Genomic DNA, 25809 nt, shown 5'->3' with positions numbered 1-25809 from the left:
TGATGGAAAACATGATAGTTCACAATGTACATTCCTTTCAAAAATGGGTAAATATTGGGGGTATTTAGTGGAAACTTAGCTACATCTACATCAGGATCTGAAGTTCATGAAAGACTTTCCGGCCTCATAGATATCTGGATGTAGAAAATTTAGTGTAAGGCAGTTATTGTCCAAGAATGTTTTGGCTTTCTGTTCCTACAGAACCAGGGATGCTTCTGGTGAGGGAAAGATGTGAATGATGGAGGGAGTTGGTGTGTAAGGGCCTGTTTAGCCAGAGCGATTCCATCCAGTTAAACAGTGATTTTGTTGTTTATGCAGTAAAACTTAAACTGACCCTGCTCCCCCCCGCCCCCCAAGGGAACTTACTTAAAAGCAAGTCCCGGAAACCAGTAGAATATGGTCGACCAGTCCCTGATAACAGAGCCCGAATTCAGGGATGAGTCGGGCCAGGTGGAGACATCCAGTCAGTGGGGCGCGCATACTGTCTCCCTAGCTACCAAGGAGTGTGGGCCCTGCCTTTTGGGTGCCTTTTGGGCTCCAATTCTGACCAAGGTGATAAGCTAGTTCAAATAGCTACCATGGGGTGAATTGTAATTGGCCACCCGTGTGTGACCTAGCATGACTGTGTAGCTTTCTCTGTGTGTTGCAATCTCATTGGCCACCTGTGTGTGGCCAGGCTCAACCACACGGTCTTTGCTCTATAAAAGTCAGTCTGTGAGGCTGGGAGGGGTCGCCCTCTCTGTAAGAGGCGGCCCCGAACGGTCGGTTTGATCCTTGGCGCTTGGCGCAAAATAAAGCTTTGCTTGACTTTTGCTTTGTATCAGTCTCGCTCCTTTGATGACGGACCTATCATTGGGGGACCTTTCAGGTGGCTTACATTCTGCCCTATCTTCCTAACTCAGGGTCTTTGATCTGATGAGAACTGGGAAGAACAGAACTTATTCTTCAAGTTCCAGACTGCAGAATTCCATAGGCATTGACATATACTAATTTCATTTATAATAAGCTTGGTCTTTGCAAATATGTAAACCTTTGGCCATGCTGATGGGATTATTTAGGAATTTGTTTGGCTGCAGTTAAGAGCTTACCCAACCAAGCATGGCTTAAGCAAATTATTTATTTTTATACCATTACAAAAACTCTAGAACTATAGAGTTTCTGGTGTTGATTCAGCTATTCATAAGAAACCCAGGCCTTCTGTTTCCATTTTTCCAGTCTAGCATTCCTAGTGTGTTAGCTTTAATCTTCATGCTTTTTGCTTCAAGGTTATAAGATGATTTCCACAACTTTAATATGTGGAATCCTCATTTGATCCAAGAAGGGAAGTGGGGAAAATGGACCAGATCAGTAGCATCTGCCCTCTTCTATCAGAAAAGAAAGAACTTACCCCCCAAAGTCATCCCCTGTACCCACCCCTCGCCCCCGCTAACTTCCTTTCAAGGACTTTCCCCCCACTTCCATTTGCTTATGTTGCATTGGCCAGAACTGTGTGAAATAATTACTCTTACCTGTTAGTGAGGCTGGAGAAATAAATATTTAGCTTATATTGGCATCTGATGAAGAGGTAGCAAGGGAAAGTGTACTGAGTGAGCCCAAGCTATAAGGTTGACCATAGTTACCAAAGAATTCTGATACTCTGAATAGGTAGACATTGTTCTACAATTCAAGTCAGGAGTTGATGCTCTTTTGAGTAGTCTAGGACCAGTTGTAACTTTCCTTTGTCCACTAATTCCTCCTTGCCTTTTAAACAATGTACATAACTCCATTCTTCTTCTGTTGCCTTCTCGGAAGGATGACTGTGGTTCTTGATGGGTTACTTTCTGCAGAAAGCTGAAATGTGATTCTAAATACACTTAAATTGAGGGGATAGTGGATACAATTTTAAGTAGAAAAGAAGATATACTGCTTTCAGTACTTACATAAGTTTTGTTGTCACAATTTTTTTTTTTTAAAGATTTTATTTGTTTATTTGACAGTGAGAGAGGGAATGCAAACAGGGGGAGTGGGAGAGGAGAAGCAGGCTCCTTGGTGAGCAGGGAGCCTTGGTGAGCAGGGGCTTAATCCCAAGACCCTGTGATCATGACCTGAGCTGAAGGCAGACAATGACTGAGCCACCGAGGTGCCCCTTGTTGTCACAATTTTACAGTCAGTGAAAATCTGGGAGGAGGAATGTTTGCCAGTCTGTAAACTGCTTTAAATTTTTGACTTATCAACACACTTCTCCATCATTTCTTCTCTCTTGCCCTGAAAACATTCAAAACACTAGGCTAGAAACTCTTGAAAACATTTATTCTCTTCTATGAAGAATGCACACGAGGAAGCCCTTAATCTGAAGTTTCACTCAAGTCACAAGGCAAACCCTGTGGGACATTGCACCATTCCCAGCAAAGCCTTTCCAACCAGTGCTGCAAAAAGAAACCAATGAATCTTAGAGTGAAAAGACAAATACTTCTCGCTCCTCCTTGGCATGAAGCAGGTGGCTGCCAAGTAAAGGTAGCTGGCAGGATTCCCAGAGACAGGGCTTGGGCCACGGGTTGGGCAGAGGAGCAGTTGGCATCTCATTATTTCATTGTCGTGTGGTTGCTGGGCACACTGGCTGACATGCAGAATCAAAGTAAAAATTACTACTGTCAGAGAAATGATACTAATGGCAGTGACTCTGTTCAGTCCTTTGGTGTTTTCCAGGGACAATCACCTCAATTTAGTAGACCCGCTTCCAGCTGCATTAACCCCCCAGGAAGGTGGTTGGAATCTGTTTCCTGAACTGGTGACGCTGGGTGATTTGTTTTAATAATGGTTTGAGGGCCAGATGAATTAGTCACTGTCATTCCAGGGAGGAGGAGGAAAGTATATTCAAAAGCATCACCATATTATGCTTGCAGGGAGAAAACAAAATAAGGCTTAAAGCCAAAGAAATAAAACACTCTTTTAACTCTTTTGAAAGAGAAAATGCAGGAAATGTATACCATGGGTGGACCCTAATGCAAAAACATCAAAGAGGTGAAACATTCACTCATCATGATATTTATCAATAGAGGTCAATATTTGGGCAATTAGTACTTGTGTTTATTATTCTCAGCAACTGCCCTCCCATCCTCCACCACCATTTTCCTCTATTTTTCAGTATTTCTTTTTATTGGGAATACTGACTGGGGACATCTGAAAACTTTCAGGGCTATAGTGACCAAATGAGCAGAGATAACCGAACAGTAGGCAGTGATTTACATCCCTACAGGTTGGGTCTAGTGCTGTAGAGACGTTTGTTGTGGCTCAGATGTTATCTCACATAATAACACCATCAGCAGACATAAACACGTAGACTTGTCTTGGTTTGTGAGCTTGTCTATACTCGAGTGCCTCTGTATGAGTTTCATTATTCTGAGCAATTTTCCCCACTATGTATATGCATGTATGTGTGTCCGTGAGTCTATGTGCAAAACTTACCTCATTATAAAACTCAAATTAAAAGTATGAGTATATAGGACCACAATGTAAAGAGTGAATAAAAATGAAATTGGCATGGAGGGTAAATGAAAGTAGAAAAATAAGGTAAGTCCCGGAAAAAGAGTATATATAATAAATGGTCTGAAATTTAAATTATTCACTTGAGGTGGGGTGCAAATTTGGCTCTGAGCCTTCTAGCAGCCAAAGAAAAGAGAGAAACTTGATATGATTCTCAGTTCCATTTAATGGAAACAAAACATCGATGAAAAGAAACAAAAAACTCTGTCCTCCTATGAAATCTGAAATGATTTTTTTCCTGTTCTAATAGATTTAATTGAAGATTTAGGTGTACTGTGTTAAAAATTGTGTTACTTAGGTATAAAGGCGCTGAGGAGTAGTGGTAGCTAGTGCTACAAACAAACAAATTAAAAAAGAAGTTTTATCCTTTTCTTTGAAATGTTGAATTGTCATCAATTGGGTACTTGGTTTTTTATTTATTATTTATTTTTTTTAAATTTTTTATAGACATATAATATATTTTTATCCCCAGGGGTGGGTTTTGAACAAGGAAGTAAATACCATTAAAAGGAAAGCTTCCTGAGTGAAATAAGTCAAGCAGAGAGAGTCAAGTATCATATGGTTTCACTTATTTGTGGAGCATAACAAATAGCATGGAGGACAAGGGGAGTTAGAGAGGAGAAGGGAGTTGAGGGAAATTGGAAGGGGAGGTGAACTATGAGAGACTATGGACTCTGAAAAACAACCTGAGGGTTTTGAAGGGGCAGGGGGGTGAGAGGTTGGGGGAACCAGGTGGTGGGTATTGGAGAGGGCACGGATTGCATGGAGCACTGGGTGTGGTGCAAAAACAATGAATACTGTTATGCTGAAAAAAAATAAAAAAAAAATAAAAAAAAAAAAAGGAAAGCTTCCTACTAATGTTTTAAAGAGTTTAAATGGCATAAAAATAGTCTGAAAATTTTTATTTTCAGAGAATCAAGGTGATTCAGAGAACTGAACTGAGCCATCGAGAAACTCTAAAAGAGACAAAAGTGTATGAGAGCCAGGGAAAATCAAGTAGGCTGAATGTTTGCTGCTTTCTAAAAGATGTAACTCTCAGATGATCACCAGAGAGTTACAACTGGATGTCTTGTGGTTGTTGTTACAGCCAGTGCCCAGGGGTATAGGGCTGGTGCTCCAGGATGTTTGGCCGTGGTCTGTGGACAGGAAATTGGCTGATCATGGTGTTGCAGTAGGCCCTTCTGCACTAGTCCAACCATGTCGAGAGCATTCCACCCAGGAAGCGTCATGCATAATTCTGTCACCGAAATTGCCTCCCAGGATATGAGTACACTGAAAATGACTGTCACTCTTTGGTGATTATACCTACTCTCTGCTGGAGGAATGGAACAATCATCTAATGTTTCAAAATGTAAAACATTTAAGCCGAGTGTTTGGATTTCCTCACATGTTTAGCATCAGCATATCCTAACAGATAATCAGATCCTACTGCTATTTTAAAAGGACTTTTAAAAAATCTTGACCTTAATTATTTGAAACGATGTAGCATGGAGGGACCCAAAATGGGCAGAATTAAGAGACAACAAGTCAAATGGGTGAATCGGGTGTCTGTCTTTTTCTCTCTCTCTTACTGTATTTGTATATCTGATATCTATCTATCTATCTGACCCTTCTTAAAAAAATTACCAAAATGTCACTTCCAAAGCAGGCCAACTTGTGTAGACTTTTAGATTCAGCAAAGTCAAATAAAAAGTATGTGAAGCACTTGAAGGCCGTGACTACCAGACATTAGGCAGTCAATCAGCAAGTAAAATAAGGAAATAAAAAAAAGCTATTTTAGAAGATGCAACTTTAATTCTACATCCAAGCAACGGTAAAGACAAATATTTCAAGCATGAACTCAGTAAAAAAGAAGTATTAAGAGACCAGTGGCCTATTCATGTTCTATATTATCTTTTTTATCGCTGACAGAATAAACACAAACAAACCTGTGTGAGTCTTTAGAGACAACTTGGCTATCCTTACAGGTAGAATATTTTCTTTCTGGGTGTGAAGGTAACCATACATGCCTTGTAAAAATTGTGAGATAATGTGTAAAGCCTGGTATTGAGGAAAAGAGATAAGATGGCAAAATGATGAAATGGAACCAGCTATTACAAAATGTCCATTTCTGGCGTAGATGCATTTTTCTCCCCATTTCATTTCCAAAATTGTCCCCTTGTATCCCACTTTCTCTTGATTTCATGCAGCAGAGTTAGAGATCAATAGAAATTGCTTTCTAGAACATGCCTTTGTTGTGTGAGTATACAGCAAAGGGAATAAGGGAATTGGACCAGTTGGGAGGTCAAAGTTGGTCAGTGTTGGATAGAGCAGAGTAATTTGGTTCTGTAAAATGTGTTGTTCAAGGGGAGTTTATGAGTTTAATGACTGGGACATTATATCAAGCAGATAATTTTGGGGGGAGGATTTTATTTGATTATGCATATGTTATGATACTCTAAAATGAACCAGCCCTAGTGGCTTGTTACTCGCTTATCTATTGAAGTTTAAGAATCAGATATTTTCAGCTGACAATGTTGATCAGAAGGTGTTCACAATTTATAAAAGAAGCAGAACACAGATAACAGATATAAAATACCATTTTATTTTTTAGCATGTCTAAATTAAAAACAAATAAAGCTTTTCCTATATATGTTGGTTAGGAACTTTGGTTCTTAAGGAAAAGAGTGACTCAGGTAACCTCCAAGATTGGGAGGGAAGGAGTGGTTATTATAGGACCCAGTGGAAATAAGTCTGGCAGGGGTCTCAGCCACACAGCAGGGTCTCACGGGGCCCAGGGAATCCTTACAACTAGTCCTCACAGGAAAAACAAGAGCAGAGAGAGCAGGCAAGTTTGTCAGTGAAGAGCTCCATTGGAAGTTGAACTACTGCCTGGGAATATTAAAAAACCAACCAACCAACCAACCAACCAACCAACCAATCAACCAAAAAACCCCAACCCTGAAACCATCCTATCAACTTCTGATGGGTTATGTCTATATTTGAGTTCTTTCCTCTCATGGTGTATCATCAAGGCAAGGTTAGGGGCCTTTAGTGTTTTAGGGGCTACAGTGTGTGTGTGTGTGTGTGTGTGTGTGTGTGTGTGTGTGTGTGTGTGTGTGTTTTAAGGGCTACAGTTTGTACATTATCTAAGCTACGGATGACCACTACAAATTTAGCTACATAAGAGCAGACACAGTTGTTTAACAACAAATTTTTATACACATGTCTGCTATGTGTTAGACATTGTCTGGCATCCTGGGGATGAACTGGTGATCCTTGGGTGGAAGACCTTGGGCAGAGCGAAACAAATCACGGTATTCCAATTAATACATGATTTTTGTTATCTCTTGTTATGACCATTTTCAGGCACTTAATTCCTTACTTGCCCGTTAGGAGAATGAAGTTCTTCAAAGGCAAGTTTTTTTAGTTCACATACTTTGTTTTATTTCCATTGTCACTTCATTATTGTTTGTCAAGTGTTACCATTGAATGTTCTTACACAGGCACTGTAGATGGCTTCTCAGCTTCCAGGCATCATGTTGTATCTTTTATTCTTCATTGGTATTACTTTAAGTCGTGGGCATCCCCATAATGAGTTTTCTTTTTTTTTTTTCCTGACCCTTAAAGAAAACGCTGATATAATTTGCTGAACTCTGATCCCATTAACTTAAAATTTTAGTTATGAAAGGTCAAGGTGTTATAGTTGTCGCTTTTCTCAATCTTAGAAATAGATGAGGTCAGCTTCATTCTCTGCCCCCACAGGTATGTGTTAGTCAAAGCAGTATAAAGTTTGATTTTTTTAAAGCCACTTACAATAGACAACTGGTTTCACTTGAGTATTCATTAAATTGATGGTCATATACTTGGTCATAAGCATTTCTGAATAGTTCAAAGTTCAGTGCTGGATGAGATGGAGTGAGCTTTCTGTGTATCTCAGACACCATGCTAGGCCCTAGAAGAGTAAAGATGAATTTAATACAATTCTAAAAAAGGAAGTCGTCGAGTTTTGGACATATTTTTCATACCAGATAATTTGAAGGACTAATAAGTGGCAAAGAGTTTGCCTTTGAGGTGTAGTACGTTATTAAAAGCTCTTCCTAGTGAGATAAGAAATGTGTGGGATATAGACTGTGAAATAAATATAAGGGCTTGACGAGGAAAGAGAGCTATAAGGATAGGGGAGTGTCAAGCAATAAAGGCCGTATATTTTTCTTGTAAGAATTCTTCCCTTCTACTGGAGTCTGGTATTAAAAAACAAAACAAAACAAAAAACCTAAACTGAAAGCAACTATTGAAAGGAACATTCAGAGGGAGCTCCTATAATTTGTGGAAACCCCACATTTACATAATGCTCAATTGGAAGCTAAAAAGGAAAAAAAAATGTTAGGCAAGTGAATTATCTTTACAGGTTAATAAGACTGCCAGAAAGCAACTGAGAAAGTACTTTCAAGAGGCGAATTATTTAACATAATGACATTTCTTTTCATGCAAACCAAATTAATTTCTGGAATTACATTAGAATGCACTTACCCCTCCCCCCCCTTTACAAGTTTTCAAGCTAAATTGTGTTAGATCTAGGAAACCACTAAATAGCCCCCCTGCCTATCTTCCTGAGCCTTTAAAATGAAAATGTGTGTGAATGAGAGTGGAAAGAGCGATGACACAAACCAAGAGAACTAGAAAGTCGATCCATATCAAGGAGCAAGCATAAGGTCTGCACTGTCAGTAATTAGCATTCATACTGGGAAAGAAATTACATATTAATATACTGTGTGTTCTTTTATTAGGTGGCTCATTTTTTAACAGTGACATGCCTGTGGACAGAAATGTAATTCTTCAGAGAGATTTAAAAGGTTGGGACTACATGCAATTCACCACATTAATCATGGGTTAGATTCAATAAATACCCATTGTGGGCTTTTTGTATTCATCAAGAGTTCAGAAGCAGTAACATGTTCTGTCCCAAAACTGCAAAATAAATAAATAAAATCTGAACTAAAATGGGAGAAATGAGGGACCTGGAAATTCAAGGAATGTTTTTATTTATTTCCAAAATCTGTCTTCTATTTCTAATTGAGGTTAAACTTCAGACTAATCTCAGCCTCATCCACGAGGCTGATATGAGAGGTTTCTTGTTATTAATTAGTATAGGAGGTAGGATAAACCAAATATGTGTAACAATATTGGGAAATAATTTTAAGGATTTGCTGCTATTTAATCAATGTTTGAAAGACATTTTTATATTAGTTCAACTCTTGCTCCTGTGTGTTGTATAATGCCTGGCAGTAGGAGAGAGGGAGAAAGTCTTTGTCTGATTATATAACACAGTCCCATAGAAGCTTAGGGTGCCCTGAGTGTATAAGGCTACTCATCTTTAAATGCCACCATGCGTTTTCAGAGAATCACAATGTATAAGGGCATAGGACTCCTTATATGGTTTATCCTTTAAAAGGTACTAATAGTGGAAATAGGTTTTAAAGCACTGTTAATGAATCTACATTGTAGTATTGTTTAAAATAACATGATACGAAGCATGAATTGCATTCATACATGAAAATGAAATCTGAATGCATTTGCTAATGGAAGGCAAAAGTCAATTGTCGTTTAGGTCACTGTGTGACGGTAGGAAATCATTTTAATGAAGCTAGCCCTGTTCAAAACTGTTTGGATCTCAGCATACAAAAGAATATGAGTTCCCAAACAGGATTTCACTGGAGGCAAATACTATCAAGCAAGCAACTCAAGTGTACAGTAAAAGCTCCCACTAGCAAAAGGTTGAATAAGCTTGAATCAACAAAATAGATGGTTTTAAGTATTTTATTCTTCACATTCTTGATGACTTTCAAAGTAGTATCCAGCTGCCTGCACTGTGTGAACTTTGGGGGAGAATTATGCTCATCTCAACCCTCACAATAGTTAAAGAGTGTGCTCCATTTAACTAAAATTATGCCCAAAGATAAACAAAGGACAATGTAGAATTTTCGCTGGAGAAATCAAAGGTTGAAGTATATGAATCATGTCATTACTTAACGAGGTTTCCCTCCTCCTCATCTCCCGATCAGAATTTCTTCATCAATTCCCAATTCTACTTTTCCTCTCTCCTCCTTCAAAATTGGCAACCAGACTATTAAGAAATGAAATCTTGAGCAAGCCTTCCAGTTAAAGGTGTTCTTTGTGGAAGATTTAATGGTAATAGGGACTGCAGGTTCCTACATTTACAGTCTTTTTCAAAAGACAGCAAATTTTGGCAAGGAACTAAGAAAGTGCAGTCCTTAGTTCAATCTGCATTTATTCAAGGCCGTGCTGTATGCCCTTGGGCAATCAAAGAGTTTTGGAATGTGTGCCAAGTGTCATGTTATTGGGCTTGCCACTGCCGTCAGCTTCTCTTACCCAGGAAGGCTGTTGAGGAAGATGACGACCCCAGGGAAATCACGTCAAGTTTACTCAGCGTTCAGTCTCAGGCTATTGGCTAAGGAGACAATGGGAGTCCTGGATACAAAGTCCCTTCGTTCCTCACCTCTTCCTTTTCTCCACTTAGTAGAGAGAGGCAGTTGAATCTGCATGGTCAAATTTATTAATATGTGAATATAAAGAAGAAGAAAATGTGTCCACAATGAGCCTGTGTATCAGATCTTTGCTACTCTTCCTGATTACATAAATTTTATGGATACATTTTTGTTTAGAGATGGAGAAGAAAAAAAATGTATTCAAAGCATACAGTAATATCATATGCAAAATACATGGGCATTGCTGGGAATTCTGCCTCCCCCGTGCTTCTGTGGCATTTTGGAGTTAAAAATATCTACATTAGTAAGCAAGTAAAAAAGCTAATAGAAAAAGAGACTACTGACAGGCCGTATAATGGAGTTTAGTCCCTGTGTGGTGATTTGCTGTTAGGGAGAGCTGTATGACCTTGTTTGGCAAATTACTTTAATTCCTCTCAGTCTCAGTTTCTTCATCTGTAAAATGGAGGTGATGAAATTAATGACATTTAATTGGATGGGGTGAAATGACATAGCTTAGACTATTAGAACAAATGAAACGTTGGTTATTAATAGTGCTAAAATATTATAATAAAAAAATGATTACATTTAACTTTTATCTAGATTGCACTGTTTTGCTTTATGAATCTTTCTTCTGTCTGTCTTTCTGTCTTCCTCTGTAGAAGGATATTTGCTGTTGCCTAGGAATTTACATTAGGGCCCATAGATGAAAATGACAGGGATTGAGTATTCCATATTAAAACAAAACCAAACCATCACTTGGGGCCAGCCTTATGTCTACAGGGCTTGATAAGGAGTTTAGAATTACCATGAGCCACCATTCCTATCACCCTTATCTTAGCCCATATAAAAAATTTGGAGAGGGTAGAAGGAGCCTTTAGGGTCAGCCTTGGAAAGTGGTTACACTGTGGGAACAGCATGTGTATTTACCTCTGTCCAAAGCTTGGTGAAGGGAATCTTCAAGTGAATCACTTGGGCAGTGTAAGGATGCCTATATTAAAGGAATAGACAGCAGAGTTTTCATAGGCCTTTTGAGGAGGACTGCATTCTCCCATTTGGGTGATATATCGATACTTTAGTTTTCTGTGTATCATGTAAATGGCATGGGAGATAGTTGAGCTCGAACCACTCAGACCATATTATGGGAACTTGGCAGCAAGTGAGCGTGGGCTGTATTATAAATGCAGGATAGGGAGGGTGAATGTAAGAGACTGAGCTGGACCCTGGTTCTCTGCAACTGTGCAGTGAGGCAGTCCTGTGAGACTCTCTAAGAATGTATGCATGTGAGTCAATACACAAGTGAACCAGCACTTGGATGCCTACCACTTGGAGGTCTTGACCAAGGGAAGTTGTCTAACTATGGGGTATTAAGCAAGGGACCATTTTCTTTTTCCTTTTTTTTTTTTTTTTAAGATTTTATTTATTTATTTGACAGAGAGAGAGATCACAAGTAGACAGAGAGTCAGGCAAAGAGCAAGGGAGAAGCAGACTCCCCGCTGAGCTGAGAGCCCGACATGGGCCTCGATCCCAGGACCCTGAGACTATGACCCAAGCAGAAGGCAGTGGGTTACACTGAGCCACCCAGGTGCCCCGGGAACATTTGCTTTTTTATACTCATCTTTTTTACCTGCCCCCAGCCATGGGAGAGAGTAGACCTAGAAGAGGGAGAGGAGTTTTAGAAGTTGTGGTGTTTCCATTCGTCCCCCGCAGCATGCTGGCGTTACAGAGGTGAAAGAGCAGGCGATGTTTTCCCCCCACTTTAGGTGTCTTACATCAAGTGTCTGGTCTGCATGAGGGATGGAAGGAGTTGGAATTTTTTAACTGCACTGTTTTCTCTGTTTCAATACATAATTAGCACCGAGGAGTTTGCTTTCACCTCATAAAGATAACTATATGCCCTCATCACTTTTGCTTTAGAGTTTTATCCCCTCTCTAGCTCTGTGCCACAATTTAGTTTCAGGGACTTTCATTATCCCACTATCTTGCAGGAACTCGTGTTGGCATACTATATTAATGGCATGATGCTGGTAGGATCTGTAAAGTGTAGGATCTGTAAAGATTCATAACTTCTAGAGGATCGAGATAAATCTCTCCAAATACAGGGGTCTACAACTTCAGTGAAATTTTTGAAGTTCTAGTGGTCTAAGAGGTGTCTGGAAGTGCTTTTAAATCAGAAAGATGAGTTGCTAGACTTTCCTCTCCTCATCAGTAAAGCAGAAGTAATGCTTGAAGGGCTACTTTGCATTTTGGGAATCAATATATACCACATATGACTCATTTATAAAAGCTAGTAGTTTTTTTGTGGCGTCTAGAACAAAAGACACGTCTCCAGCTTGTCTAAACTGCAGTATAAGCAGCTCTTTTAACTTTCACTGGGTGATGGATCTGACCAGTAGTGGTCAAAATGTCTGATACAAATTGAAATGTTTATTGGAGCCTGTGGCAGATAGAAGAATCAGAGTGGAAATACCTAGGGTTTTGAAGCAAAGCCATGATTTTTTTTGTTTTGTTTTGTTTTTCAGTAAGTAATTATTGTCTCTTTGAAAAACAGATCTTGCCTTGTTGATGGATCCTGATAGAAGCTAAAGTCTGACCAAAGACATGAGGCAACCACGCCGTGCAAGCTGCCCAGTTTGCACTGTGTGTTATCTGAATCACAAGGCATAAATTTGGAATGCATAGCAATCCTCTTATCAATTGACATGAGATATATAGGACTGGGGCTGAGTGGATAGTGAAGGCAAACTAAGATGTGTGTTAAGATGATTATACTTCCAGGCTATTTGTTAGGTCCTTCAGCCTCCTTTCTCTCAATCTATATTCATAGCATTGTTGCGGGTTCCCTATGATCAACTGGTTGAGAAAGAAACCATCCAAGGCTATTTTATAGATGACTTTAATTGATATGCTGGCGCCATTTGTGGGTACTGCTATGATATTGTCATGGAGTACTGGCTTTGAAAAGCAATGAAAAAAGAAAATATCTCAGAAAACAGAGTATAATAATGTACACCAGTATCTAACTTATCAGAAAGGGAATATCTCCTGAGATAAGTATGCTTATCTATTCATAGACAGTAGCACATGATTTGGCTAGATGGTCAGAGGCTTGGAAGGAATGAGATTGGAGGACTGGTGACAAGATTTGAAGAACCTCTTGGAACTTGTTTATAGTATCTATATCTATATCTGTATCTATATTTATATCTATACCCTGTATCAGCTATCTTTTTGTCTGTATCTATCTATACCTCTATCATCTCCCATGTGAAAAGAAGGCTGTTAATAATAAGGACAAGATGCTTTACCCATGCCTATCTGTAGCCTTCTTCCCTAGCCATTTTGATATACTTTTTTAGTGGGCTCTTGAAAAAAGTTGCCATGACTAAAGAGGATGGTGGCTATGCATGAAATCATCAGGATTTATTGTTCTTTATCAAATCTCACCTGGCTACTCTTACTGCTAAAGTCAAGAGTTCAATTCTGAGTTCCTGATGAGATATGTCCCCAGTGATCCTGCTATTATTGCTATTATTCTGGGAAGTAATATGTCTCTTAGGAATAGACATATATTGTGGATTTTAAATTTTCTTCCTATTCTGATATGTTTTTCCAACATTCATAGTCTTCCATAATACTTTATACAGCATTATTACAACCAAAACTGCTTCTTACTGGGGAACTCCTTCACAGTGAAAGAACAAAGGCATAGTCTTTATAGTGTGTAATTGTTTACAGTGAAAGAATCAAGACAGTAGGTTAATGCCTGTGATATTCATTGGATTTAGTATGTTCTCACATCATCCAGAACCATGAAATAGCCTACTGGAGACTCAGCTACAGCATAAGCTAGCAGATAACTTCTCAATACGTTTAAGGTATTGCTCTACTGGTTGTGTTTTGTGTACTCAAACAGTGACCAATGCCTGGTGTTATTTCTTCATTTGCTAGAATACCCAGATCTAGACACAAAGAGTAAAAGTATATCTCTGTATTATGCCTGTTGGTCCAATTATGAAAGATTTCCTAACTGTCCCTATGACTCTGAATTTTATTGGTTTAGAGATCTTCTACCCACATAGGCAGTATTTCCACTTAGGGTTATTACGGTGGTTCCAGTAATTTGGGAGCTAAGATATTTTGAGTTCCTTGTGCCACTAGTGAACAGATAGAAAAGCAGCATGGTGTTGGCCATGATGATTGATCCTGATTATCAAGGTTGAAATATGGTTGCTGCTACACGGTGGAGAGAGAATGGAGGAATAGAGGGAACCCAGGTTTTCCCCTGTGGTTCCCCTCCTCATTATCATGTAAAGCCTGTCAGTTAAAGAATCCCAACAGTCTAAAATGCTGGTTGTATGCAAAGCCATGATGGAATGAGGAGTGGGAAGAAAAAAGTAATAAATACAAACTGTGGCCTTATGACCATATGCAGAAACATCCATCTTATCTTTCTTGGACATGACCAGGATTTAAAACTGTGGTTCTGATAGGTTGTATTATTGTTCCCATGTATTTGGTACTTCTTCCTGGGGAGAGAAAATAAAATTTCCACCCCACTGACTTCAGACTTAACTATCTCAATGTTATTGGTCAGTGAAAAGTGAGAAGTGATATGAATTACTATTAGCAGAAATTTAAGTTAGTGAATGGTTCTTGGTATTTTCTGTTCCATTAGCCATGGGATAAGTAATATTTCGGAGAGAGGGTACTGCAACAACATGGGTTTCAAACACTACTTGGGGAGAGCCACATCTTCATTGGTGGAAGCCCTGATGTTTTGGTATTGTTTATTATTGTAGTGTAGCCAAGTCTATCCTGGCTTATATGGTGTAGTTTTACTAATCTTAACAATCTAAATTTTTTTTTATATCATTCTCCTTTTCTCCCAGTTTTCTATAAAGAGTGTTGGTAGTGGTTGATTATATAGGCAAGCCCATGGGTTATAAAATAATAAAACTGGGTCAAATAAACCTAGATGAAAAGTCATTATCACCTAGTGATTCTGGACTCAATTCTAGATACAATAACTGATAATGATGTGGATAGCTGATAAGTATATTTTTGGTTATATCATAGTTGTAGTGTGTTAGAGGGGAAAATGTTAGGAGGGGGATGTTTACATATGGAAAGAAGGATATATTTTTGTGTTAGGCAACCCAAGAGATAGATTGTGGTAGACATTTGCCATTTTTTTCAGTTGTCCACATCTGAACCCACTTTCTATGTTTGTGATTTCCATGAGCATAGTTGAGAGGCCAAGCCAGTCTTCCACCAAGAAACCTGAAAATTCCAGACAAGTCCTCCCAGCATCTCACAAATCATGGGCATGATCAAATGACCGGGGCTCCATCAAGTAGATGCACAGGGCCAGACTTGTTTTTTCAGAGTTGGGGATTTGAAAAGCTAGGATATAAATTCAGATTTTTGTGATTCCAAAACCATGGTAAACCTTTACTAAAGCATGTTACTAACAAGTGGGAGTTAAGTTGCCCTCTCACCTACTGGCTTTGTGATCTGGGCTAATTACTTAACCTGTCTGAACCTCAGCTTCCTGTCTGGAAGTTGAGGATATTGAGTGTGTGCCTCCATAGAGCCCTTGTGAGGAAAAAAAAAAAATGTAGTAATGCATACACAGTACATTAAATGAGGCAATGTGTGAAGCAAGGGCTAAGTAATTAGCAGTTTAGCCATGCAGATGAGCAGGGGTTATGGGGAATGCTTGTGGGAGTAATGGTGACAGTGGTGAGCCTGGGCTCGCAGGGCGTCTGTGGCAGTGATGTTTGCTCCAGCCTCTACTGTCCATGTCAGCTTTGGAGGGGGCAGTTTCCTTTCTGGATGAGTTCTGTGACACGAAGAGGCACTGCCTGTGTCTGCAAAGCTTCAGCACGGTTCTCCAGCCCTCCAAATGGTGCTGTGAACTGCCCAGTTATCTTTTAGGAAAGTCCTGCTCTGCCTTAACTGCAAAGTCTGGTTTTGTTGCTTGGAACTAAGAACTTTTGCTATTTTGATAGGCCTGCCTGGCTTTATTTCTGATGTTCAAAAACACATGAATTTTAGAAATCAGACAAATCTGGTTTGAATCCTTCTGTGTCTTTTACTAGCCTGGGTGACCTGTTCAAATTTCTTAAACTCTTTGAGCTTCTAACTTCCTATCCTTAAATGCGGATAATAATACTTAACTTTATAAGGTAATCATAAAATGAGTAAATCGGTATTAAAAATGCCTCTCACTGAACCTCACTTTTTTTTTTTTTAAAGATTTATTGATCTATTATTTTTAGAGAAAGTGCAAGCAAGGGGAGGAAAGAGGGAGAGGGAGAGAACCTCAAGCAGACTCCATGCTGGGTGTGGAGCCTGACACCGAGTTCGATCTCACAATCCTGGGATCATGACCTGAGGCAAAACCAACAGTTGGATGCTTAACTGACTGGGCCACCCAGCTTCCCCCGCATCTCCCTTCTAATAAGCATGTAGGCAGGTGAATTCCTCTCCCCGCCCCAAACCAGTATGCCTGCCTTTGTCTCCTTCATGATAGAGGTCAGGCTATATAAACATTATAGAAGAACTGTTGGCCCTTATATTGCGATGAGTCGTAGAACCTGGGGGAGTGATACACCTTTCAGACGACATGGAAAATAATTGGAAAAGGGGATTTCTCTAGCTCTAGGCTTATCTTAACTGAGTAGAAAGAATGGGGATAATATAGAATGAAGCCTGTTATATCTTCAATTGCCTCTTGCTTGCAGTGGTAATTGAGTCTGCATTATTTGTAATTTTCTGCATTATTTGTGTCAAGTCCATTAGGCAACTGCATCATTAGGATCATATTCACAAGTGTTATCATGCAGTTACAGCCAATAGTCATTTAATGGAAAAATCCACTTTCAATCATGTGGGTGTTTTCTTTCTTTCCTTCCTATTTCCTTCTTTCATCTTGCACGTGACACACATGCTGTGCTCACATGCACACAGTGCACACACACAGGCATGTATGCACACATTGTAAAGCATATCATATATGCCATGCTTTCCTATTTATGGTAAAGGACTTAGCTACTAAGTGTGCCCAGGATAATGATTCAGGAAAGGCACATTAACTCATTTACTTTGGGTATTAGAAATATTTTATTTGCTATTTTATTACTATTCTTAAATGTATTACTTTAGGGCAGGGGTTTTTAAACTTTGATGTGCACAAAAATCATCAAGGAGATCACCAACTATGCAGATTCCATGCTCCACTCAAATGAGGGTAGATATTAGGATAGCTGTCCTTCTACAGTGTGGAAACTGAGAAACAGAAAGGCTAAATTAGTGACTTGGCTACAGTCATTGATACGGTCAGAATTTGATCCCAGGTATTTCCTATCTTCATATTACATAGAGCATAAAAGCAGAGTATTGTGCCCTCTGATAGGTAATGAGAACACGGTCAGTTTTAGTAACTTTTTCTTAATCTAATGACCCAGGTAGAACTTGCTGTTGACTTTTTGATATCAATTATATCTTTGCTAATTTTCTATAGGGAATGGCAAGCCATATTGTCTCACTTCTGTTTCTTCCATTGTTATACCTTTTCCTGATTGAATGAAAATAGATATCAAATAACTGTACACCAAAGCAGACACTCGAAAGAATAATCACTTAAAAGCACTTGCTTATTTTCCCAGATCTGTCAAACCTTTCCATGCATTTAGGATTTAGGACTGAGAAATAGATCCTTTGGGACTGTTAAGGGATTATGATCTTGGGAAATTAATCCATAGTAAAAATGTGTTTACAGTGCTTGGACTTTCTTAAACCTTCATCTGGAGAAAATTTATGACTCTCCCCGCCTCTGCTGCCTCATTCCCAGTTTTTTTCATTACCATTGAATGCTTTCTATATACAATGATTCTCCATGTGTCATCCCACTTAATCCTCATAGCAACCTGCAAGGTAGGATACTATTCTTCCCATTTTATAGATGAGCAAAAAGGAGCTTAGAGAGGCCAACTTCTCAAATATTACATAACTAATCATTAGCAGAGCCAATTTATAACTATTGACTCCAGTTCTGTTTCACTCTGAAATCTGTGTCCTTGACTACCAGCACTATTTAACAGAATCATAGGTTTTTATGTTCTTGGGACAAGCCAGTAATGCATTCAACAATAGCAATCATAACCAAACCCTAAACAAACAGATTTTATGTCCTCCAGTACGTTATGGAGTTGCTCTGCAGAGTAGAAAGTTAAACTTCAATGGAATGGGAAGGTTGAGATCTCTTTATGACCCAGTAACTGTTCTCATGGCAATGACAAAATGGCAGAAGAGCGGCACACAGGTGACAGGAGTCCCAGCGCAGTGTTCTGTTTGTACAACCTTTATTAAATGGAGCCGTTGGCTACCACCTGCGGTTTTGTAGTTGTGCCTCCCACTGAGCACACATTTGATCTTCCGATTAATTAGGTGCACCTTGGCTAGAAGCCCACGATCAAGCATACATATTTCAAAGCTTAAACTGGGTTCCTCCTAAGATGAAAGCAGAATGTTTCAAAGTGCAGCATAAATCCTCATGTCATCTTCTTGGAAAATGAATGACATTAACAATATTAATTTATTGATAAAATAAAAAACATTAGAAGGAAACGATGCACTTCAACTTTTACTTCTAATTTGTATTTTTATGACAAGATTTTTATTGGAGGAAAGTGGCGGTGATCTTTTTGAGGAGCTCTTTAATTAGAACAGATTAATTCTATCCCTTTGGCATTACTAGGTGAAAAGAAAAATTGAACTCCCAAAGATATTGTCTCTAAAGTGCTTAAAGGTCTACCCACGTTCGTTCTGAGATGGAGACATTGTGTTGCTTTTAGTTTTTCTTAAAATGAGTCAATATTTTTTAGGACAAGTAACATTTCCCTATTTAATGGCTATTCTATCCAAAAGCAGTGTCACCAAGCTTCTTGTTTTTAAAGAGGTTCCAACTGTCTGAGTTGCCTGTTTATTCTCCTTTCCTTTGACTTTTTTCCAAACATGTGTCTTTCATCTCTGCAGTGAGCAACAAATAACCAGCCAAAACTGTCTCCTCTATCTTACCCCTTTTCTCTGTGCTAAGGTAATCTCAGTGTGCTGTGTTTCCTTTCTCCATGGTGGCTAGAGTACTGCCAGCATGTAAGACACTAACAACTCATTTCCAATCTTCAGCCACATAATTAACAGCAAAGATGAATAGATAGAACAAGGATTCATTTGCACAGCCTCGGTGGCCCTCTTTGTGTGTATCGAGGATGGATGATCTATATTTTTATTTTCCTGCTCATTTGCTTACCTTGATAGGGTGCCCTGATAAATACGTGGTAGCAACCAGACATTTGCTCATCAACTCTGTGGGATAGATCATTCTTTGTTTAAACTAGTCTTTGTGGAACTGACAGATCCAATGGGGGCTTGCAAAAAAGATCCATGAAGAATGTAATTTGAATTGTCCTATTATCATCTCTTATCAGTTGTCTTTAATAAACCTTCTAGACTTTTTCCTTTTAGAGTTTTTGTTACTGTATTAGAAGAAACTTACTAATGTGAAGGCATTCTTGTTACAAGTGTAAAATAAGCCTTTGTAATTGGAAAGCTAATAATTCTCTCTGCTCCCTATTTGCTTAAATAGAATGCTGGTGCTAACAGACAAGGATGTATGATTATATTCCCATTTCCATGGATACATACACATATACATATATAAAAGCATACATGTATATATATGTCTTAATATTTTTATAAACCTGAAATACTGTATGTTCTTCTTCACACTTATATTTTGATTAAAAATATAGCCATTCAAAAGGTGTAATTGCATGTCCAGGCAATGTCCTAGACACTGGGAATGTGATGGTCAGCAAGATGGATAACTTACTGCCCTCGTGAAGCTTACATGTTTGTGAATCATGGCAATTCCTCAGGCCAATAGACACAGAACCAAGTGATTTAGCAAGTGACTTTGTAATCTTACAAATTTCCTTTCCTACTGATAGATATTTACATGTTTTCCACTTTTATTGTTTTCACCAACAGAGTTATATAAAATATCCTCATATAGATATTCTTATGTACCAGTGCTTTTTTTGCTTAATAGGGTAGATTTTTTCAAAACTGGAATATCTGGAGAAAATAAACACATACTTATCATTTTAATAAACATTATAGATAACTTTCCAAAAGGTTGTAGCATCCTTAGGTACAATGCTTCTGCCATTCATGTATTCACCAAAAATATGGAAGAGTATTTGTTTTCTTTCATCCAGGATAGTAGTCCTCTTTATTTTAAAATTAAATTTAATTTTTTTTCAGTGTTCCAAAATTCATGTTTATCCCTCTTTTACCATTCACAATTGCCGTTTGTGAAAGAAAAAAAAAAGGGGGGTGCTATTTTGAATATAATTTACATTTTCCTAGTCAGTAGTGAGATGGAGTAGCTTTTCATATTTATTAGCCGTTTGCATTCCCCTAGACTCTTGGTGGATTTTTTTTGTCTCAGTTTCCTTCTTTTTCCTGTTTCTTTATATATGACATTCTAACCCTGTGTGTCTTAAATGTATTGCAAATATTTCCCTAAGTTCATTTGTCTTTTTGTTGTTCTTTTTGGCATATATTTTCACATTAAACCTATTTGACTACATGAAGAATTTAGAATTTTATGTGAAATCTCACTACTGACTAGGAAAATGTAAATTATATTCAAAATAGCACCCTTTTTTCCCACAAATGGCAATTGTGAATGGTTTCCCCTCTCACTTAAGAAATTGTTCCCCACCTTAAGATTATTTGGGTATTAGCTTGAAATTTCTTCTCAATGTTTTATAGTTTTGTTTTTAGATTTAGGTACTTACTATATTAAGATTTTGTGTCTGTACATGGTGTGGTTTGGGTTTCAGCATCATTTTATTCCAGATTGGTAGTGAATTTTGCCAGGATCAGTCATGACCTAGCTCCCCACTCCCTTCAAACAGAATTGCCACCTTGTCACACAGATTCCAGGCATTTGTGAGTAATGGTCTGTACCTCTTATTAAACTTCATGGAGGGATGCCTGGGTGGTTCAGTGGATTATAGCCTCTGCCTTCGGCTCAGGTCATGGTCCCAGGGTCCTGGGATCGAGTACCACCCACATCGGGCTCTCTGCTCAGCGGGGAGCCTGCTTCCTCCTCTCTCTCTGCCTGCCTCTCTGCCTACTTGTGATCTCTGTCTGTCAAATAAATAAATAAATAAAATTAAAAAAAAAAAAACTTCATGGAGCTTCTGGAGTTTTGCAAGTTCTGTAATATAATCAAGGGGGTTAAGGAGCAATTGAAAGTGTAGAAATGGTACTGGTGACTTCACTCTCATCAGTTTCTCAGTGGGATGTGGAGTCAAATGCTGTTCCCTCAGGGCTAATAAATGATGATACCAGCGCTGTTACCTCACTTTCTTCTGATGAAATCTCTGTATTAATAAACATGGTTCATGTAAAAATCTAAATACCCTTTGGTTTGTTCCAAACATAACAAAGTTACTTACATTTTCTCATATTATAAGGCTGTATTGCTTTTAATCAAGTTAACTTTATCCAGGGGCATTGCAAAGGCTACAATTTATTTGTTTCTAACATGCCTTGTAGTTGATTAAATTGACATTCACACTTTCAAGCTCACCACACCATAAAAATCACATGGAAGCTAGATACTGGAAAGAACAAAAAGCCAGCATGTTCTCCTTTGAAAACACTGGTGAGCTTTATGTATCAAACCCTTTAGCTCAGTAGTTCTCAAAGTATGTGCTGTGAAATACTAGATCCACAGGATGTAATTTAAGTTAGTTTTATATACAAAAGAGATTCTGTGTCAAAAAGTTTGGCAAATGTTAGAGCAAATATATTTAAATGAGGTGTTTACTGTGGGACTTCTCAGAGGCTTTAGCACGCTCTTACGGATTATGCATCTCCAATAGGGGCGTATTATATGCAGTGTTTCCCAAACTTATTTGACTATAATTACTTTTCTTCCCTCCCGTGGTGTACAGAGCTGGTGTTTCTTAGAACATACTTTGGAAGTGCTTCTCAAACCTATTCTTGTGGGTCATCATAAGCTTCTATCTTCCCCAGTAAGAAAGAAAATACAAGTATCTAAAAAGAATAAGAATAACCTAATTATCTGAATTGGATTACTAAAGGATTAGTCTTTTACATGGAAAAAATTGCTGATAAAAATTACTGGTCCGGGGCGCCTGGGTGGCTCAGTGGATTAAAGCCTCTGCCTTGGCTCAGGTCATGATCTCAGGGTCCTGGGATCCAGCCCCACATCGGGCTCTCTGCTCAGCAGGGAGCCTGCTTCTACTCTCTCTCTCTCTGCCTACTTGTGATCTCTGCCTGTCAAATAAATAATAAATAAAATCTTAAAAAAAAAAAAAATCACTGGTCCATTAGTGGCTTTTTGCATGACCTCTCAATGCAAAGTCTTCACGCTTTCCTGGGCTGATGGTCATACCCATTCTGCTTTGGTGTTCTTGATGATGGGCCTTACATTGTTGCTAACCTTCCCAAGCTCAAAACAAATCCCTTCCCTTCCAAAGCTGTACTCCCTTCTGTTGTTGTTGTTTTCTTTCCCTCCTGAGGGGATCTTTCTAGATACATTATGAGCATTGAGTGGTTGTGAGGGCAATCGCTTATGAAGGTTTATATTCTGTTATTTGAAACCTTGTTTGTGCCATGGTAGGGGAAACTGTAGGAGTCTTTACTTAAAGAGTTGGTTTTGCTTCTTTAATCTCTTAAATCAATATTATAATCAATTCTGTTATCTTTTGAACTTTCTCTAACCCAGTTCTATCCTCCTGGCAGTCAGTTGGTTAAAATCAGTGCTTTTCTGGTGAAGGTATTCATTGGTTCTGCAATTCAGCATTTTTATTTTCTCTCTAGAGACATGTTGACAAGAATGCTCTAATAATTAACTTGCCTGTCCTGGTTACTTATATGTTGGCAATTGTAACTTCACAAGGAGAAGGTGGGCTGACTGTTGATACGCCCATCAAAAACACATTAACAAAAAAACAAAAAACAACAAAAAAAACCACATTAACATTAAGTGGATTTTACCATTTCTATGAAGATAAGTATTGAGGTCTTGAAAACCAGTAAACTATTTTTTTTCTCTTCTGTTCTTTCTTTTCCTCCTTCCTTCTTTCCACCCCCTCTTCCCTTCTGCTTGTCTTCCTTTCTCCCTTGTTGTTCATTAACATAAGACTGGTATGGCAGCTGCAGTAGAGAAGCTGGAGAGGGGGCAAGTGTAGCGTTAGGGAAGCAGTAGGTTATACAGAGGAAATTTAAGACACGGGTGCTAGTTCCTCATATCATTTCACAAGTAAAGAACTGACAATAGTAAAAACATTATTTCATATCTATTCTCAGTAGAGTTACATAGAAAAGGAAAGGTTCTGCACTATTTTCTCTATATTTGCTACTCAGAAGAAAATTTGCCGGCTTTACTGGCAAAATTTTTATTGTTGTTATTGACAAACCGCTCTAATTGTTCCTAACTCCCCTAGTTTTTCTTGTCCATAGACACTGTTAGACTACTTTCTTTCCCTATTTTCATTGTCTTTTTTATTTGCTCCTGTGAAGAACTTTTTTAAGCAGAGACACCTATTTATATTTCAAACACATTTTGTTCTATGATTTGTTTTCTTTCTCAACTTTGGGGCTGGCAGAATACAGGTATGCGTAGCATCTATGAATAAAAGGGGTGTTTTATATTATCTTATTAATTCATAGTGATAGGCTAAGAGTCAGGAAACTTGGGTTTTTATTTCTATCTCTGCATGGAACTTACTTGTTTTTTTCTTTTTAAAAAGTCACTGGTGCTGGGGCTCCTGGGTGGCTCAGTTGGTTAAGCAACTGCCTTCTGCTCAGGTCATGATCCTGGAGTCTGGGATCGAGTCCCACATGAGGCTCTCTGATCCACCAGAGAGTGTTTCTCCCACTGTCCTCTCTCCTCTCATGCTCTCTCTCTCATTCTCTCTCTCAAATAAATAAATAAAATCTTAAAAAAAAAAAGTCACTGGTGCTAATAATTTTTGGTCTATACATCTCATAGGTCTGTAAACTCATCTGTAAAATATGGATGGAGCTAGAGAGTATTATGCTAAGTGAAATAAGTCAATCAGAGAGAGACAAATACTGTATGATTTCACTCATATGTGGAATTTAAGAAACAAAACAAATGAGCAAAGGGGTAAAAAAGAGACAGATGAACCAAAAAACAGACTCTGAACTATAGAGAAAAAATTGCTGGTTACCAGAGGGGAAGTGGGTGAGGGGGTGGTGGGTGAAACAGGTGATGGGGATTAAGGAGTGCACTTCTTTTTTTATGTTCTTTGAGATTTTATTGGATTTCTTTTTTTTTTAAATTTGATTTAATTTAATTCTTTTTCAGTGTTCCAAAATTCATTGTTTATGCACTTGTGATGAACACAGAGTGATGTATGGAAGTGTTGAACTGCTATATTGTACCCCTGAAAATAATACAACACTGTATGTTAAGTATACTGGAATTAAAATAAAATAAAAAAAAAGGAAATTTCAGACATGACAGTATTCTCTTCTGAAAACCAGATAAGGTAAGTGTATTTTAAAAATATTATAGATAATTTATCTTTCTTTAAAACAAGAAAATTGAAATTATAATAAATTTTGATTTTGACATTCTAAAAAAAACGGGATGCTGAATATGCAATTTGTAATAAGGTTCTAATAAAAATCTTACATTTATTTTGCTTTCTGTAAACATATTATTTATTCATCATTTATTTATCAAGTGAATTCAGTACCTAGAATGTGCCAGTGCATATGGATGTAGTGATAAATAATATAAATTCTTGTTTCGAGGTAACATACATTATTAAGAGTTGCTGAACCATCAACTTAAATTTTTGTAAGAATTTTCCTGAGCTAATTTTGTGAATTCACCTAAATTTTAATAATTTACTTGTTTAAGTTCATTTCCTTATTTTTTTTTGGTTGGGTGGGGAGAATAGAGCTTGCATAATTTAAATATTGGGCTCAATATTCAGATAATGTCTGGATTTCTAAGACTTGTCATACTCTACCTCATTGCTAATAATGATACCAGCTTTGTTATTATTGAACACTACTTTTTTCCCCTTTAATATCTTAGATTGTCTCTTTTGTGTTCTGAACTCACTCTTTAATTTTCTTTGACACACTTTGATACCCTTGGTTCAAACTGTCTTTTTATTGATTTTGTTTTCTCCTTATCACAAATGATATATTTCATCAATTTTTAGCTTTTCTTTTCAGTGGAGAATTTTAGTTTTCACTCAATATCTAATGTTTCCTTCAGGAAACATTTTATATATATATATATATGTTCTTCTTTTTTTTGACCAAGGTATATGATAAAAACATAATAAAGCATTATAGAACATTTATATGATGGAACATTCTATATGACAAAACATTAGTTAAATGTTTAAAAACTGACAGTCCATGTAATTTGTCTCCATTTCTCTGTGTGTGTGTGTGAGACTGTGTGTGCAGCTTACAACCTCCATTTGCCAATATAATCTTGCGATAGATATTTCCTAAAGGTCATGCAGCACATATAAATTAAATACATTCATCGTGGTCTTATTTTATTTGAAGATGCTCCTTGAAGATACTTAGAGGAATGTCCATGAATAGTTTGAAAATTGTTGCTTTAGGAAATGTACTCATTTAAGATCTTCTAGAATTATTTCCTCCTCTGTTCTCAAGAGGTCATTGGCTTTGACGA

The sequence above is a fragment of the Enhydra lutris genome, unplaced genomic scaffold (genome assembly GCF_002288905.1).
Source record: "Enhydra lutris kenyoni isolate GAN:26980312 unplaced genomic scaffold, ASM228890v2 scaffoldscaffold21, whole genome shotgun sequence".
Lineage (NCBI taxonomy): Eukaryota > Metazoa > Chordata > Mammalia > Carnivora > Mustelidae > Enhydra > Enhydra lutris.
Note: the sequence above shows the minus strand (reverse complement) of the source record.